Genomic DNA, 7,442 nt, shown 5'->3' with positions numbered 1-7,442 from the left:
TATAATGCTATCATTATAATTCCATTAAGCTGAAGAAATTGAAAACCTGAATACTCAGTTAAATTTACTGTTTCCGATTTTTAGGAGGAAAAGGAAGAGAAGTTCAAGGCAGAAAAAATGAAAAAGCCTAAAAAATTAGGGGTATGTGTTTAAATTATAAATATTTAAACTTTGTCAAACTAAAAATGATTAAGAAATTTTAACGTCGTCTTATTGTAAGTTTTTTTTTGAAAAAAAAATTATGTCCCCCCCCCCCTTAATTTTTGACAAATCCATAAAAAATCTTTGGAAACTTGAGGGAATTTAGAGTTTTTTTTTTTTTAGACGCAAACAGCCTTCCAAAAGCAAAGAACTATTGCCATTTTCATTGTTGTCAGAAATCAAAGTCACAAACTTTCTCCCAGGATTGCCAATTAAAAAAGTGGATACTAATAGAAACTTTCCATTTATAGTATTTCATAAGAAAATGAAAAGAGTTTTGATAAAACAAACTAAACAGTTGTAAGTGTCTGTTTTAGAATGACCATCACATTATCATTACAAACCTGGATTGAAATTGTTGTGTAATACATGTACATGATGCAACCATAGCTAGCCTTAAAGAGCATCATTTTGTGCATCTGTAATATGTGGAAAATATGAGTCGGAATTACATGCGTTTTGATCATATTCTATCATTTTTCTACCTTTCAGAGAATGAAGTTATTTAGAAAATAGGACTCATTCGTCATATTAATGACGTCAGGTGTCGCTGGTGTACTAGAGGTGGTTACGTAAACGCTTTAATCACCGCGGCGCTTGTAACAATGTAAACAAATGGACGTGTCCTCGAACTTGGAGCCAAACGGAGGGGTTGAATCGATCTTTAATCGAGCTGTCACAACCGGGAGAAAGGTTTATCCGAATCTTGGGTAATTATTGTTTGTAAATAATATACATTTATGGAAATTTTCTAAGAATTTTCGAGTGTAACATGCCTATATGACGAAGATAGCCTAGTACAACGACAAAGCAGTGAGTTTACAATCGACGTTTTTGTAGGTTGTCAGATGTATTATCATCTTTACCACTTACACAAACACTAGATTCAAATGGAATTAGTATATGATACGAATGCTCATGGCGATATTTTGTTTTTTTTTTGTTTTTTTACCTGACAATCATCGCACAGCTAGGTTATGTAGGTCTACACTGGTTACATACTGTTGCATATCGTTTTTGTTGTTTAAAAGAGCAACGTCCCAAATGAGGGTAATTAAGTGCAACGTAATATTCATTGCAAGGCAAATACAAACTAAACATTCATTTTATTTGAATAGTTTACTTAAAAAATTAATGATAATAAACAAAACTGAAACAATCACAACCATCATATTTCAACCCTCACCAAAAGACTCTCCAGATCCTACACAGAGATACATTAAATGACCATTCATTGATATTGGATTAATATAATTGATGTCCGATCAGCCTCATATTGTTTGTTTTTTTTTTAAATAAAAAAAAAATTGAGACTGGTACACTTTGATGTAAGTCGCCCACATTTCGCAGTGGTTAGAGTGTCTGCCTTGTCTACAGTCGCCAAAGCTAAGAGCTGAACCTAATGTCGCAGATTCAAATCCACTGCATTACGTGTCCTACAGATGAGACCGTTTAAACCGTGGTCCTGTTTTGCAGTAAGTGTTCGCACAAAAAAGATCCATCCCTGCTCAATGGCCCAGAGTGCCGAGAATAGGTATATTTGCAGTCCGCCATCAGCAAATGATGGTGTCTCCATATGAGTAAAAAATTCTTAAGAGGGAAATTAGACAACAAGCAAACATAGATTTGATATGTGCCCTTATACTATATAGTGCATATGAATAATTGTGAAATTTATTTGTTCTGTACATATTTTTTTCATAGTCAGTAGCTACATGTATACTTAGAGCATTACACCTTTGTTATAATAAAGGTAAAAATGAATACAAATATTTTAAATTTATAATTTGCTAGGTCCATTTTGTACAGTACCGTTATTTGTGTTTCTATAATGTGACCCTCGACAACTTCTAAAGTTTACATTTACAATTTCATTAAGTCGGAAAGATATACTCAGTAATTAAATAAAACCTGCTGTATGTAAAAATACATAAAAGGAATTACATGTAGTAGCTGTTATTGTACAACTAAATACAAAAAACATAATTTTACAGTCCTCTGAAAAAAAGAATTTATTATCAGGACTATGGATTGACCTCACTTACAGGCTGACTGTATATTTGTTCCTAAATAAAAGCCTATACTGAGTAAATTGGGTTATTTTTTAATTATTTAAGAATATATTTTTTTCATTTTATTTTATTTAGGAGATCACCAGGTAAAATAAGAAGTCAAAGCTTACAGGGAGCTTTATTATGGCTGGATGGTACATGTTACATAAAAATTCTATTTTTCCCCATCTAATTCATGAAATGGCATCCATCCTATTGTCAGTGCTGTCAGGGAAAAAGACGGAACTGGTATGTAATTGCATTTGTATTTTTTTAAATAATAGAAAGTACTCATAAATTACACCTAAGGCCATCCTTAAAAAAATTGTTTGTTTGGAATTGCCGCCTGAAGGATTTGAGACACAGGAGGGAGGGAGGGAAATTACTTCTTTTAAATTGAAAACCTAATTTTACATAGATCAGACACTATATTTCAGTGTTTTGTATGGTGCATGTGATACATGTAATGGGCAAAAAAAAATTGATTAAATAAAAAAAAAATCTTCCTACTTTTGGTCAATAAAATTTTTTCAGGAGGGGGCATTTCAATGAGGCGGGAGGCAATTCCAAACAAACTATAATTTTATTTTGGCCTAAGCAATGCTTCAGTGCTTCCAATTTTAATTCTTAAAAAGAAAGTATTTCCTTTTATTATCACTAGGTGTATTACAACCTAAGACAAAGTGTTGAGATGTTTGGCAGTCCTATACATTAATTCACAGAGAAAATGTTCTGCTGGAAATATGGGGCAACATTCAGCCTGTACACACATAGACTAGGTATGCTCATGCTTGGAAAATTCTCTAATAGAAGAAATACCGGTACAATAATCTTGTATGCAGTATCTTCAGACTTTTCACAAACTTACAATTAAGGATTGATTAAGGATTCTATTTTAATTTGAAAAGTAGATCAATTTTATTTAAAAAATTAAAAAAATAATTAAAGACAGTTTAATTTACCAAAAAACAAGTACAGTCATGATAATGCTAATTACTCTATACTAATTGCTACTCATTCTTATTTGAAGGGATTCCACAAAGCACTGAAAGAGAAAAGAAGCTGATGTACTCAAACAATCCCTGGCAAGAGAAATTAATTTGTGAAATGAAAGAATGCACAGACTTAACATTTTAATATGTTTGTACATCAAAAATTGACATTGAAAGGAATTTACTGTATGTGTACTTAAAATAGCGGGCTTCATATTTCATAAATACCACTAAAAATTCATTTATAAATGGAATATACGACACAAATATTTGTAGCATTAATTCATGATTATGCCAACAACCATATCTATTGATTGCGCTAAATTTTGAAAATGCCAAATTATGTACATGTACAGTATCTTTCCAAAGCTTGAACTTTTTTCTGTTAACGATTTTGCTTATTTTATTCATGGCTGTAAATAAATAAAACAAAAAAGATTGTATCAAATATTTATACATATTTATTCCTTTCGTACTTAAATTTGAGCATGCAGGTACAATATTCTTGGAAATCAATGCTTGTGGATTTGACGAGTCTCTCTTGCCCATGGATTTTGTTAACATATTGATTGAATCTACATTATCAATGAGTTAAAATCCACAAAATTACATACCCATGAACAATTTTTCTTGTCCATGAACATTGAACCCCACAAATTAACTTGATTAAAAAGATTCCACAGAATTCATAATACATGTACAATCATTTTTAATTCTTTTTCAAAGCAAGCAAAAAGATTTTTTATTAATTTTTCTAAAAATTAAATGTGTCAAAAATTCTTAAAACTATATACTTGTGTTCTGAAATTTAAAAAGTAATAGTTGAAAATCTTCTAAGCACATCTCACTTAATAGCCTAATCATGCTAATAGCTTCTACAATATGTACCAATATGAGAAAGAATCATTCGGACAAAGTCTTCAACTGCTTACATGCTTGCATTGAATTTTTCATCTCTTTGTTAAAGAATATGGCTGATCTTAAAGAAACATCACAGTGACTGCTAGTTATCATTGGGGATACTGGTATAAACTTCATGATGCACACTTTAGTTCACAACTCTTGAGGAACATTCAGTCTTTGTACATATTTCTTGTCTTGACTGCAGCCACGGAGCTGTTGGACTTGTACGTATTGCTGGAGTTTTAAAGTCCAAAAGTGGATGTCAAGTTTACTGCATCCTTTTTTAGTCTACTCTTGTCTCCTGTAAACAAGGAACTGTGCAAATATTATTTTTGTAATTGTATTGAGTTAAAGTTGAATACTATATAATCAATGTTTACCCAGGGAAAACCAAAGACCCTACTCGTACTAATCAAGCGAGGAAAAATATCTCATTATTTCTGGTGTTGAAATTTAAAATATATAATAAAATTAAACATTGATCTTAAATTATAAATTGCAGTACTTATTCCATTTGCTAACAAATCAAGTTAATTCTATGGGGACATAAACACATCATACACTCTATTTGTACATTTTTAAAAGAAAACTGCCACTGTACATTAAATTAATCAGAATTTATCCTATTACATTTACCAGTGCTGTGTCTGTCTGTTTAACAACAAAATCACAAAGCAACAAAAGCTTTAGAGATTTTAATTAGATTTCAAACTTTTGAAATAATATTTTAAATAATATTGCCATGTGTCAAGCTATTAAGACACTATTAATATAAATAATTCAAATATCCTTTGATGAAAAAATAAAAAGGGAGTTCACTTTTTTCAATTTAAGAAAAAGTTAAAAAGTCCCAAGTCAATATGTTTTATACTATATATATAGTAACTCTGTTTTATGGTTAAATCTATATGATTTAATGACATATACTTCGTAAAATACTAATTAAAATTAATCAAAATCAATATTTCACCAAAAATCTAATCCTTAATATCGCCGACTCCAAAATATTGGTGACAAGAGACATCGTGTTTACCAAGTCAGCTGATCATCTTCATGACCGATTTAGCGTCACTTTTCGTCTCAAACAAATGTCTGGATCTGAAAATAATGAGTGTCCGCATCCTCTACAACATCCTGGCACACCACAGAGAGTTGGCATTCTTTACAAATTAATTAATTTGGAGGTATAAGTCCAGGAGAAACCACAGTGTCTCGCCACGCTACCATTTGTTTACACTCAGTCAAGCGCTTGACAAATTCAAACGTTTGCGTAACCACCTCTAAAACCGCAGCGCCACCCGACGGTTAATGACGTGAATGGTTACTAATAATAGGACTCATTCGTCATATTAATGACGTCAGGTGTCGCTGGTGTACTAGAGGTGGTTACGTAAACGCTTTAATCACCGCGGCGCTTGTAAGAATGTAAACAAATGGACGTGTCCTCGAACTTGGAGCCAAACGGAGGGGTTGAATCGATCTTTAATCGAGCTGTCACAACCGGGAGAAAGGTTTATCCGAATCTTGGGTAATTATTGTTTGTAAATAATATACATTTATGGAAATTTTCTAAGAATTTTCGAGTGTAACATGCCTATATGACGAAGATAGCCTAGTACAACGACAAAGCAGTGAGTTTACAATCGACGTTTTTGTAGGTTGTCAGATGTATTATCATCTTTACCACTTACACAAACACTAGATTCAAATGGAATTAGTATATGATACGAATGCTCATGGCGATATTTTGTTTTTTTTTGTTTTTTTACCTGACAATCATCGCACAGCTAGGTTATGTAGGTCTACACTGGTTACATACTGTTGCATATCGTTTTTGTTGTTTAAAAGAGCAACGTCCCAAATGAGGGTAATTAAGTGCAACGTAATATTCATTGCAAGGCAAATACAAACTAAACATTCATTTTATTTGAATAGTTTACTTAAAAAATTAATGATAATAAACAAAACTGAAACAATCACAACCATCATATTTCAACCCTCACCAAAAGACTCTCCAGATCCTACACAGAGATACATTAAATGACCATTCATTGATATTGGATTAATATAATTGATGTCCGATCAGCCTCATATTGTTTGTTTTTTTTTTAAATAAAAAAAAATTGAGACTGGTACACTTTGATGTAAGTCGCCCACATTTCGCAGTGGTTAGAGTGTCTGCCTTGTCTACAGTCGCCAAAGCTAAGAGCTGAACCTAATGTCGCAGATTCAAATCCACTGCATTACGTGTCCTACAGATGAGACCGTTTAAACCGTGGTCCTGTTTTGCAGTAAGTGTTCGCACAAAAAAGATCCATCCCTGCTCAATGGCCCAGAGTGCCGAGAATAGGTATATTTGCAGTCCGCCATCAGCAAATGATGGTGTCTCCATATGAGTAAAAAATTCTTAAGAGGGAAATTAGACAACAAGCAAACATAGATTGATATGTGCCCTTATACTATATAGTGCATATGAATAATTGTGAAATTTATTTGTTCTGTACATATTTTTTTCATAGTCAGTAGCTACATGTATACTTAGAGCATTACACCTTTGTTATAATAAAGGTAAAAATGAATACAAATATTTTAAATTTATAATTTGCTAGGTCCATTTTGTACAGTACCGTTATTTGTGTTTCTATAATGTGACCCTCGACAACTTCTAAAGTTTACATTTACAATTTCATTAAGTCGGAAAGATATACTCAGTAATTAAATAAAACCTGCTGTATGTAAAAATACATAAAAGGAATTACATGTAGTAGCTGTTATTGTACAACTAAATACAAAAAACATAATTTTACAGTCCTCTGAAAAAAAGAATTTATTATCAGGACTATGGATTGACCTCACTTACAGGCTGACTGTATATTTGTTCCTAAATAAAAGCCTATACTGAGTAAATTGGGTTATTTTTTAATTATTTAAGAATATATTTTTTTCATTTTATTTTATTTAGGAGATCACCAGGTAAAATAAGAAGTCAAAGCTTACAGGGAGCTTTATTATGGCTGGATGGTACATGTTACATAAAAATTCTATTTTTCCCCATCTAATTCATGAAATGGCATCCATCCTATTGTCAGTGCTGTCAGGGAAAAAGACGGAACTGGTATGTAATTGCATTTGTATTTTTTTAAATAATAGAAAGTACTCATAAATTACACCTAAGGCCATCCTTAAAAAAATTGTTTGTTTGGAATTGCCGCCTGAAGGATTTGAGACACAGGAGGGAGGGAGGGAAATTACTTCTTTTAAATTGAAAACCTAATTTTACATAGATCAGACACTA

Source organism: Saccostrea cucullata, unplaced genomic scaffold, assembly GCF_032062105.1.
Source record: "Saccostrea cucullata isolate Sc308-1 unplaced genomic scaffold, CSIRO_AGI_Scuc_v1 ctg8365, whole genome shotgun sequence".
Taxonomy (NCBI): domain Eukaryota; kingdom Metazoa; phylum Mollusca; class Bivalvia; order Ostreida; family Ostreidae; genus Saccostrea; species Saccostrea cuccullata.
This window is presented reverse-complemented; position numbering follows the sequence as displayed.